At 39.7% G+C, this 12,885-nt stretch overlaps 1 protein-coding gene across 1 annotated transcript in view; it reads left to right on the forward strand.

The window, feature by feature from the left end:
* CLVS1 (clavesin 1) overlaps nucleotides 1-12,885 on the forward strand; it is a 215,624-nt gene that overhangs the window by 73,549 nt on the left and 129,190 nt on the right. The gene's annotated exons all lie outside the window — the stretch shown is intronic.

The following is a 12,885-nucleotide window of genomic DNA, read 5'->3' on the forward strand; positions in this document are numbered from 1 at the left end:
CCTCCCCCTCCTAGGTTCAAGAGATTCTTATGCCTCAGCCTCCCAAGTAGCTGGGATTACAGGCACCCGCCACCATGTCTGGCTAATTTTTTGTATTTTTGGAAGAGGCAGTGTTTCAGTATGTTGGCCAGGCTGGTCTTCAACTTCTGACCTTAGGTGATCCACCCTCATTGGCCTCCCAAAGTGTTGGGATTACTGGCGTGAGCCACTGAGCCCGGCCACCAGGACATTTTCTTAATAAAAAGTTGGTGGAAACAGATTCCGCTGTCCGACTGGGATTGATGATCTTTCAGATCCCTTCCCACTGTGATATTCAGACATGAAGTTCAAATTTTGGCTCTAATGTTTATTAGCTGTGTCCTCTCAGTCTCAATTTTTCTTATGTATAAAGATGAAGGATTTGGAACATCTCTAAAATTTTGGTTCTCAAAGTCACCAGAGAATTGATTCACAATCTTTCAGTAACCTACTGACACGATGAAGAACCCTCTATGCCAGCACATTTTTCTTCCACTCTGGATCTTTCAAACAGTAATTTAAAGACTTCTTCATCTTCTGGACCCAATAAAGTAGGAAGGAAGAAGATAAGAGAGATATTGTATTAGTTCATCTTTGCACTTCTGTAAAGAAATACCTGAGACTAGGTAATTTATTTTTAAAAAAGAGGTTTAATTGGTTCATAGTTCTGCAGGCTGTACAGGAAACAGTGGCTGCTGCTTCTCTAGAGGCCTCAGGAAACTTACAATCATGGTGGAAAGTGAAGGGGGAGCAGGCATGTCTTACATGGCAGGTGCAAAGGAAGAAAGAAAAGGGGGAGGGGGTGCTACACACTTTTAAACAACCAGATCTCACTATAACTCACTCACTCTTTATCACCAGAACATCACCAAGGGGATGGTGCTAACCCGTTAATGAGAACTCTGACCCCATGATACAATCATCTGCCACCAGGCCCCACCTCCAACACTGGGGATTACAATTCAACGTGAGATTTGGTGGGGACACAGATCCAAATCATATCAGATGTCTTCAAGCTTTCAATGATGAGTAATGTGTCAGGGAAGAATGCACAGATTAGTAGGAATGAATATATCCAGTGAACATGGAATAATAACTGAAAGGGTCTGCCCTACTCAATAGTATCCCAGCTTTCATTTTGTCCACATAATCCCAGGATGCTAGGTTGTCTCCTTTGTAAATTAAATACCTCAAAGGACATTCTCCAAGCCTTTTAGAGACTTACTTTTCCCTGTACCATAGGTTGACACAAATGTCTTCCTTGGCTGCAGAGAAAGCTCATTAGCACAAATGTATGCAATAAGTCTTCCCCAGAGCCCATCTCTGGCTGTACAGAGAGAGAGTTCTTCAGGGTCTTATTACAGAAGGAACAACCCAGTCTCCTTTGCAGTCACCTTATTAGGAGTTCCTTTATCTCATCTACCACGTTTCTATCCCTACTTTCAGGCCAACTTTCCCATGTGGAAACAGCTATCCAGATAGCTCATGTTTGGAATATATCCATGTGATATATATTCATTTATTAATATTATAAAAGAAATAGTATACACTGGACATGTTAAAATGACAAAAAATACTTTGCTCAAGTGTATTGCAATAGGAGGTAAAGGCTACTGTAACAGGGTACAGAGATTGAACACAACTCCAATACAACAGGAACAAATGAAAATTTATAGCCACAGGCAGGGTGAGGCTATTGATGAAAAATTACTAGGAGGAACGTAGTCAGGTGTCAAGGACAGAGTGAGGAAAAAGAGGAACTTGATTAATATCAAGGGTAAGGGGATTCTCAACAAATTGGCTTAGCAGAGTTCTTTGCTAAATCTGGACTTTGAAGGCTGAGAACATGGGCCAAGCATGAGGCCTACTCAGGAAAAGGGCTCAGAGTTTGGTCAAGATGGGAGTCATTGTCGTTACTCTGTGACTTCCTGTGGTAGAAGTTCTCCCTAAGAATGGGACAGTTGGCCAAGATCTGAAAGATGAGAAAGAGTCAGCCCAGTGAAGAGAAGGGAAAGAATGTTCTAGGTGGGGAAGAAGAGGAAATAATATTCCTCATTTCATACATCGGTCAGTCTCCCTGGACAGTCGTTTCTTTCTTTGAATGTTCTGTGAGTCTCACAGACATGTCAAGCACACTGGACCTAGGAGTCAGGAACCTTGTACCCACTATACACTTAACTGCTCATCTGGTTTCACTGAGCTCCTCCAGATCTGAGTTTCATTATACAACAGAAAGAGGTTACTACCATTTGGATGGGATATTATTCTGGGGGTTATATTGCACATTGCAGGATATTTATAATTACTGCCCTCTGCCCAATAAATGCTGGTAGTGTTCTCTAAATATTCTGAAAACCAGTAATGATGTCCCACTTACACACATTATCAGAGGTCCCCCAATTGGGAAGGAGGTGAATTTACCTGCAGTTGAAGATCACTATATAATTACAAAGATTCCTATTAACTCTCTGTTGCCTGATTCTATCTGAATTGTAAATTCATGTGGAAGAACCAGCCTCCATCTTAATTCACTCTCTCCCCAAGCTTCCCTGATACTTCAGCTTGCTGCAGACAGCAATTACTTACAATATTTATATGTTGCCTCAGGGTTCAAAGAATTATGTAGGTGGGTAAGTATGACTCCTGATTTCTGAATGTGGGTGAAAGAGACAGCTCTTTTCTCTGGGAAGGTTCTATATGAGCCAGAACTAGGAAAACCCTCCTTGTAACTTAGTTAATGGAAAAAGGATAGGTCATCGACTTGTCACAGGCAAGGATTAAAGTGGGAGACAAAATTTCAGATAGAACTTTCCAGAGGCCGAGCATTCACATTTTTTCCTCTTTTTCCCTTTGGAAATTAAACTGCTGATCTTTCTAAGCAGTCTTCTCGAGGATTTCTCTATTGAGAACAATCTCTGAGATTTTGTTAAGATAAATATAGGCACTGACATCCTTCTCCAGCAAAATCCCAAATCCTAAAATGTTGTATTTTCTCCTTGTGTGAGAATTTAAAATATGTAAATTGTGTCTATATACATATTGAACGCATTTTCCAAATTCTGTTTGCTATTCAGAGTGTAGGATATTTTGGACCCACTTTGAAGGGAATGTACGCTGATGTTTTACAGTATCTCCTGCAGTGTAACTACTGTTAAGTGGCAGTGATAAAAAATTACCACTGGCTCTGATTGCTTAGAGAATTGCCAAGTGATAATTTGTGATGTAATTAAGTAAAATAAACCAATGTTTTCTTTCACCACTTTCATAAAATAATTTCCCAGTGAGGCCTCAGAGCTTCTGTGGGTAATGTTACCTGGTAGAGTAAAATTAATTCTCCAAACACACAGCACTTTGGATAGGAAAAGTCAACCATTCCACTAGGTTTTGTTGTTGTTGTTGTTAAATGAACTATGTTGACCCCATGTTCCTATGTTTATTCTTTTTTAAACTTATTAAATGTTATCTTTTGTTTGTTAGATTCTTAGAATTAGGCTGGAGCCTATGTTCTGATCAGGGAACAAAAGCAGGTCCAATAGAGCTCTCAGTCCACTGGTTTATGAAGAGAGTGCAGGGAGAGGGTGAGGCCACTCTTCAGTCTCTGTGACCTGCCTGACTTGGGCTAGGCTGGGGCGCCATGGGTGTGTCTGTGGGCCCTTCTCTAGAAAAATCCTAAGAACTCCTACATCTCTATCCTGACACATCTGGTTCTGCCAATTAACTCTCATATTCACAGCGTTCTAGGCTCCAAATGACTTTGGAAACCTCCAAAGGGGACTCTTCTGCCCAAGTTAAGCACATACTCAGTTCTGGAAGAAGTATAGGTAGCATTTGCAGAAAGCTTTTCCCCTCAGGGCCATGGGAATATATTTAACCTGGTTTTGAAGGATGATCAAGCCACCTATCATTATTGTTACTTGTTAGCCCCCACTGGGCATTACAGGAGTTGGTCAAGACCCAGAGTTCTTTCCATTAGCTTTGCGTTATTGGTGCCAAAACTCAGAAATAGTGTAGTCAATGGTCAGGGTGTTCCTGGGCCTCAGAGATGTGAAAGTCACAGCAGTCTTATATCCTGCTAGTTCCAGGAATCTAATAACCATGATGGGTCTTGAGGAAGATAAACAGTTGAAGGATGATACCCAGGTAGAAGAATACCAGCCTGCAAAACAGTCAACAAGCTGCATTTCTACCAAAGCTGCCTTGAATGTATTACCTATGAAGATAAGACTTTTCTTTCAGTTGTGTAATAATTTCCTACAGCTCTCTCCTTCTAATCTTTCATGAATTTGATTGCCTGCCTCTGTTTAAGTTTCTTATGATTAAGAAGGCTAGAATTTGTAAAATGAGAAAGGATAAACCAACTTTGAAAACTTAAAATCAGACTACAGACTCTCTAAGTTCAATCCATTTCTATTAGGTGTGAATTACCCATATTTTTCAGGGTTGAGATTGCTCGTTGTAGGCAACTAATTTTAGAGCCTTGAGACTTCCCTTGGTTGTAAAATCTTGTTATCCTTTTAGAATGTATTGATCTGTTTATTAAATACGGAGGTTTGGAGTTTTCATTGGAGTAGGCAATTCCCTGAGTTAATTAAAATTACGAGATTCTGTACACTTCTAACTCAAGTTACAGGTGTGCTTTCCGTGAAAGGCAATACCTACAGAGTTGCTTTACTAATTCACTATTTAATTCAAGTTGCCTTGCACACTGTTATCAGAGTTTATGATTTCAGAAAGGTATCTCTTGATTGCAAGAGTGATTGCAGAATATTACCGAGAGGGAAGGAACTCGGGAGTGTGAAATCATTCAAAGCAATGTAGTACCACAGGATAGATATTTTTCTTTAAAAAAACCCTCATCATATTGTCCAATTTCTTATTCCAAAAGTGATTTTGTAGTTATAAGAGTCAGATAGGTTCAGAAGAAAGAATATTCTATTTCAGGTAGTGACTAGCACATTTCCATGGACCCAGTGCAAGATCTGTAAATGTTGGCCAGGTGCGGTGGCTCACGCCTGTAATCTCAGCACTTTGGAAGGCTGAGGCGGGTGGATCACCTGGGTCGGGAATTCGAGATCAGCCTGGCCAACATGGTGAAACCTCGCCACTCCCAAAAATATAAAAATTAGCTGTGTGTGATGGCCGGCACCTGTAATCCCAGCTACTTGGGAGTCTGAGGCAGGAGAACAGCTTGAACTGGGGGGACGGGGGTGGGGGGCTGGGGAGAGGTTGCAGTAAGCCGGGATCGCACCACCGCACTCCAGCTTGGGTGACAAGAGTGAAACTCCATCTCAAAAAATACAATATATATATATAGATATTTCATTGGAAGTAAGAGTCAATTGAATTTCATTGGAAGTAAGAGTAACGTGACCATCTTACTTAATTCACTCATGTCGGGGGGAGATTTTGCTGTTTGTGGCTCTGAGTAGGCTGATATGATCCTAACTGCATGCCTAGTGCTCAAGAAATCTTCATGGAATAGTTAAAGAATAATCCCCAAAGTGATATTTTTGTGATTTTAGAAGATGCTAGTTTACAGGGTGTATGTGTGTGTGTATGTTGTCCATCATGAATTGTGAAATCACTCTATGTCATTAGACAGGAAGGCTGAGACATCTGGTGACCCACTGCCTGCTTTTGGTTTATGGGTGTAGAAAAACCGTGGTGTAAACCTCAATTGAAAATAGAATGGCCCAAACGGAAGTGCTTAAACCAATGCTAATTTAGCTGTATTAAGCGCTTATTTGCATTCTTGAAACTCTTCCTAGTTTTTACTTTCCGGCAGATCCTCAGCCAAGGGATTTACTAGAATAGACAAGCATGAAATTAATTTTTTATACTTGTTTAGTAATAGATGGGAAGATCATAGCTCACTTCCGTTGGGATGGTTTTTTGTTTTGTTTTTAATTTCTTCTGCTGCTGCTCTCTATGGGCCCTGGTGCAATGTCCATCCAGAGAGCTACATGAAATAAACCCTTCCCCATTTGTATTTTGGGCTGTCTTAAAGTGGTGTTTGAGGACCAGATCTTTCCCAATGGCTGAGAGTCTCATGGTACACAAGCCTTCCTGTTTGTAACATTTGTTATTCACAGCTCTTGACTGCATTTTATCACTGACTGCATTCACACTACATTAACCTTATGTGAATGCAGGCATGGCCCTCTCCTAAACCAGAATCAAATCTGCTTCCTTTCCTCCTCTTCGACCCAAAGTGCTCAGTAAAACATTGTTCTCTATGAGTCATAATAGAAAAAGTGCTTAAGGAAACACACCAGACATCAGCAATGAGCATGAGAAACTTTGAAGAGTAAGGAAATTCAACCACTAGTGATCTCAGTGTTGGTCAAGGCAAGTTGGCACCATGCCTACCTTTCTTCTTTCGCTAAGAAACATTTGCTGAGCATCTACTATGTACAGGTACTGGTGATTGCCAGGGATTCAAAGGCAAATGCATCACACTCCCAGCTTGGGTGGAGCTGATGGTCTAGACTAGCAGGGCAAGCATTCCTTTGTTGTAAATAAGAGAGGAAATATTCTCTCCTACAGACATGGCACCTGCTTGTGGTGGTATTTTATCACATTTGGTAGACCTCACCAGCCCATGTACTTCTGAGTAACCCTTGACAATCCTGATATCAAGTAATGTTAATATTAATATTGTGTGATACTGTGCCGTGTGCTGATTCTTACTGTGTAAGAACTAGACACAACTACAGCACCTCTGACTCACCTCCCGCCTGACATAGTTCCTTCAGTCCTTGCTGTCTTCACACCCATATCTAATTGGTACCTAAGTCCTGGCTACTAGCCTTCATGGTTCCTCCCACATCTCTATCATTTCCATTCAGCTCTCACCCAGTGTATTGCATCACTTCCCTCTAACTGAGCTGCTAGACTCCAGTCCCCTCCCTTTGATGCACTCACGGTTCCTGCTGCCAGTCCAAATCTCCCTGAGGCACAGAATCCATCATTTCCTTCATCAGCATAACAGTCAGCAGTTCTCCCACCAAGCAGAATGAGATGAATCACAATTACATTCCTGATCTTACTTTTACCTTCCTTTTCATTTGCCCCATGGCACAGGAAAACTTTGCCTTCCTCCAGTACATGGTGTCTACATGCTAAACTCTTACTGTTGCTTATGTGGCTCCTTCTGCCCTTTCCCTTCTATGTCCAGTGTCCAAACCTCCCCATTTCTCATGACCCAATGGAAGACTTTCCAAAACTCCCCAGTCATAAGTGATCTCTCCTTCTTGTAATTCCCAAGCACTTTGCAACTCCCGTTATTTTCTCCTTCATGTCATATTTACTCAGGTAATAATGAAGACTACCACCACCATCAGCACTTTTTGTGCATTATCATGAGCTGCTAAGTCTTTATGTGCACTGCATATACCAGTGAGGTATAGGTGCTGTGATCCTTCTACAGATGAGGGAATGAAACCACACAGAGATTAAGTTACTTGCTAAGCTTACATAGGACAGCTGAGATTTAAATCAGGTTTTGCCGAACTCTGAACCCTCATTGCCTCCCATGCACATATATTTTACTGTCTCCTACTGATTTCCACCTACTAACAGGAAAGTAAAATTACTTTTTTCTCTTTGTGTCTTCCGCAGCATACAGAATCATTAAATCTTTGAACAAATGCCTCCTGACTCCTTATTGCAGTTGCAGGTACTTCAACATTTTTAAAAGAAGACATTGAATAGTAAGAAATTGCATTAAATTTTGAAGTGAAGAAATAGATGCATTTGACACTAATTTCATTCTCTTCAATTCTTGGGAGACTATAGAAGCACCTGGACCAAATGTGATAAAATGTTGGTTTTTTATTTATTCAAACCACTGCTTTATTTAAACCAAAGAACTAGAGGACAGACAACATCTAGGGAAATTAACTGTAAATGATGAGTTATTGCACATGCACACACACAGTGATACATACTCTATTTCTCCACAGAAACACAGATGAAAAAATATCCTGGCAGATTGGAATTTAAAAGCTTTAGTTTCAAGTGTCATTTTAAGTGGTGGATACGAATGCTTTGCACTCTGGTGTCTATATCCGGAGATGGATAGGCCTGCCAGGAGTGGTCTGGAGAAACACAGGCTCTTATTTTCATGCTGTCCTTGAGAGAATACTGTCTTCACTGTTTTTGTCACAATATTCTCTATACTGTTTCAAAATCAGGGCCTTGTTCTTGGACAAGAACATTTCCCTTTGTGTTTTGTCCTCAGTAGCAATGGTCAGATAGGGGTGGACTGCGGCTGAGGATGACTGTCCCCAAACTCTCCCTGTATACTGTTGCCATACTTGGTAGAGAGACACACATTTGCAATGACTCTAGCTGTTTTTATAAAATAAACACTATTCTTAGTCAAGCGTCTGTGAACGGAACTGAACCAAAAATTCAGAAGCAGTTTGAAACAATGTAGCTGACTCCCTATCTAAAATTCCACCTGTGTGTTATCAGATGTTTGAATATAATAGTATTCAATATATTATTTTTAAAAAATCTGATGCTGAGGCTTTGAAGGCCAAGTATTGTTGAATTACAATTAATAATAAGTTAGAAAACTCATTATTCTGGTATTTCAGAGAATTATATTCTTATGCTAACACAAATCCAAAAGTTTCCAGTACTGATTGAAATAAGATAAAATTCAAAGATATGAAAATTTGATTGCAGGATTTTTCCTTTCCTTTCCTTTCATTTCCTTTCCTTTCGTTTCCTTTCCTTCCTTTCCTTTCCTTTCCTTTCCTTTCCTTTCCTTTCCTTTCCTTTCCTTTCATTCTTTTCTTCTCCCTATCCCTCCCTCCCCTCTTCTTTCTCTCCCGTTCTTTCTTCTTTTTTGCTTTTTTCTTCTTCCCTTACATCTTTCCTTTTTCTTCTTGAGAATGTGAATCTCATCAAATTATGTGAGATAGAGTTAAATCAAGGCTTCTGTTCTCTCTGTGACCAACTTTGCTGAGAAAAGTGATTGTCTAATTTAAGTTTCCAGCTAAGATTCAGAGTAGTAAATTTAATACAACCTTTTGCTAACTTTAATTCTACCAGAGCAAAGGCAAACATTTTTCATTAGCACACTTCTTGAATCTCATATTTTCAGAACACATTTTTTTTTTCTTTCTCCTTGATTACCTCACTGAGAAATAAGGATTTATTTGCTTAGGAGCACGATGGTACACATTCAGCTAAAACCTGAATTATGTAAGAATTATTAGAAACCATTTAGGAAAGTGTCTCACATGAATTCCCATTTTAGACAGTTTTTCAAAGACCTACAGGCCTAGAAGAGGAGAAAATAAGCTCACCTGGAAACAAAACAAAATTTGCATACTCCCTATTGTCCGGCTACCATCATCATCATGAAAACAGTGACTAAGAGGGATATCTCTATAATTCATGTAAATACAAATACTGCCTCCTGTTGGGATAGGAGGCTTCTTCACACATATTATTTTGGATACTGCTAGCAATAACCCTACAAGTGTAAGGAACAGGAAATTGTCCGTTGATGAACTTCAGTCTTGTACGGATGGTTGCATGTTTGGTGAGTGGCAGATCCACAGTGTTAAGCCCAATCACCTTTTACAAGTACAGGCCCTATTGCCAGTTTACCAAAGGAGGATTCTTCCCCAGTCTAGAGGCCAAAATACATCAGCAGACATACAGAAGGAGCATATTTGCCTCTCCACCTTGGCTTAGACATCATTATCAGAGGAAAGGCAAAGCACACTCTGTAACTGTAAGAACCACATCATGGTTATTTTAGTAAGTAATTTTGAAAGACGTTTCAAATGGGATGAAGAGAGGAAGACATGTGGTGGGACGCAATGTTTTTGCACCTATAACCAAGACACGAATATTTGGTGAAAATCCTCTGCAAAACTGCTTTGTAGTTTGTGGTGGACCTTAAATAATTTCCAAAAGCAAATCACCATACTAAGTGTGATGTCAAGAGGTTTAAAGACAGAACTGGCCAAAGAGATTTTTTTTATAAAAAATTTTTATTTTTTGTTTTTATTTCAGCAGAGTTTTGGGGGAACAGGTGGTGTTTGGTTACAAGGATAAGTTCTTTAGTAGATTTTGGTGCACCCATCACCTGACCAGTGTACACTGTACCCAATGTGTACACTTTTATATCTCATTCGCCCCTATCCTTCCCCCAAGTCTCCAAAGTCCATTGTATCATTCCTTTTTTTTTTTTTTTTTGAGATGAGGTCTCACTCTGTTGCCCAGGCTGGAGTGTAGTGGCGGGATCTCGGCTCACCGCAAGCTCCGCCTCCCGGGTTAACGCCATTCTCCTGCCTCAGCCTCCTGAGTAGCTGGCACTACAGGTGCCCGCCACCGCGCCCGGCTAATTTTTTGTATTTTTAGTAGAGACGGGGTTTCACCGTGTTAGCCAGGATGGTCTCGATCTCCTGACCTCGTGATCTGCCCGCCTCGGCCTCCCAAAGTGCTGGGATTACAGGCGTGAGCCACGCGCCTGGCCAGTGTGTCGTTCTTATGCCTTTGCATCCTCATAGCTTAGTTGCCACTTCTAAGTGAGAAGATATGATGTTTGGTTTTCCATTCCCGGGTTACTTCACTTAGAATAATGGTCTCCGACTCCATTCAGGTTGCCGTGAATGCCATTATTTCATTTCTTTTTATGCTTGAGTGGTATTCCATGGCATACCACATTTTCTTTATTTACTCATTGATTGATGGGCATTTGGGCTGATTCCATATTTTTGTAATTGCAAATTATGCTGCTATAAACATGCATGAGCAAATGTCTTTTTCTTATAATGACTTCTTTTCCTGTGAGTAGATATTCAGTGGGATTGCTGGATCAAATGGTAGATCTACTTTTATTTCTTTAAGGAAACTTCATGCTGTTTTTCATAGTGGTTGTACTAGTTTACATTCCCACCAGCAGTGTAAAAGTGTTCCCTTTTCACCACATCCATGCCAACATCTATTATATTTTTATTATGGCCATTCTTGCAGGAGTAAGGTTAGGTTTGTGGTTTTGATTTGCCTTTCCCTGATAATTAGTGACATTGAGCATTTTTTCATATGTTTGTTGGCCCTTTGTATATCTTCTTTTGAGAAGTGTCTATTCATGTCCTTAGCCCACATTTTGATGGGGTTGTTTGTCTTTTTCTTGCTTATTTGTTGGAGTTCCTTGCAGATTTTGAATATTAGTCCTTTGTCAGTTGCATAGTTTGCAAATGTTTTCTCTCACTTTATGGGTTGTCTGTAATAGACTTCTTGCTGCAGCACAATAAATTAGTATAGGAATGTGCCCTGTGATTTCGGAATTGACTAAGAGGCTGCCTCTTGTTCCTTCTAAACAAAATGTCACCTTCAACCCCATCATATCTTTACATGGTTATCTGATCACTTATAGCCTCATTTTTCTTATGAGTCTAGCCCTGGGATCAAGTTCTGGAATCTCCACTAAAAACTCAACACACAAGTGGGCCATGTCTTGAAACTTGAATACTTTCTCATTGGTAAGAACTTACTAATTTCCACTATTTTGTATTTCGTTTGTATTGTGCTGTTGACTTAGGTTTTTTTTTTATTATTATACTTTAAGTTGTAGGGTACATGTGCATAACGTGCAGGTTTGTTACATATGTATACTTGTGCCATGTTGGTGTGCTGCACCCATCAACTCGTCATTTACATCAGGTATAACTCCCAATGCAATCCGTCTCCCCTCCCCCCTCCCCATAATAGGCCCCAGTGTGTGATGTTCCCCTTCCCGAGTCCAAGTGATCTCATTGTTCGGTTCCCACCTATGAGTGAGAACATGCGGTGTTTGGTTTTCTGTTCTTGCGATAGTTTGCTGAGAATGATAGTTTCCAGCTGCATCCATGTCCCTACAAAGGACACAAACTCATCCTTTTTTATGGCTGCATAGTATTCCATGGTGTATATGTACCACATTTTCTTAATCCAGTCTGTCACTGATGGACATTTGGGTTGATTCCAAGTCTTTGCTATTGTGAATAGTGCCACAATAAACATACGTGTGCATGTGTCTTTATAGCAGCATGATTTATAATCCTTTGGGTATATACCCAGTAATGGGATGGCTGGTTTTAAAGCCTCAGGTGCTTAACTCATATGTACAGCAGTAGAACCTAAAAATGACTCACTATTCATAATCTCTAACTGCTCACAGTATAATGATGAAATCCCTGTAGATAAACATTTACTAAGTCCTAATTTGTATAAAATCCTTTATGGGGAAAAAGTTTAAGTTTCCTATTTTCTGCTAGTAGAGTTCTTTACATTTCACTGGCAATTTGCAGTTCACACAGTCCTCTCACATACATTATCACATTTGAACTTATAATTAATTCAAAACTAATATCCATAACTGACTGTATAAATGCTATGCAAATTATAAAAAAGGGTGGGAGAAATGTAAATATCCATTTGTCATGTTAGTTCATTTTGATACAAGTGCTAAAATACTCTGATAGAATTGTGATTGCAGACAATAAAGTAAATCAAAAAAATTTTTCCCCTGAGTTTTTGGAGTTAAATCATATATAAATGTAAATGATTTGGTAGAATGAAGAAACTCTAGAAATGTCTTCTGTTCTCATTTCTGCCATTTGCATAAAGTAGCTGAACTGCTTATGTCCATTTTGGTTTGCTTAGAATTCTTGTTAGAATATTTATGAAGATTTATTATGGTAGATTATAAACTCTAGACGGCATTTATTTTTAAAAAATAAACATTATTTACAATTTTGGATTTACACAATTACTGTGAAGACAGTACAGAGACTTCCCCTATGTCCTGCCTTCTAATTTCCTCTATTATTTTCACCTTACATTAGGACAGTGTTACTG

Source organism: Chlorocebus sabaeus, chromosome 8 (genome assembly GCF_047675955.1).
Source record: "Chlorocebus sabaeus isolate Y175 chromosome 8, mChlSab1.0.hap1, whole genome shotgun sequence".
NCBI lineage: Eukaryota > Metazoa > Chordata > Mammalia > Primates > Cercopithecidae > Chlorocebus > Chlorocebus sabaeus.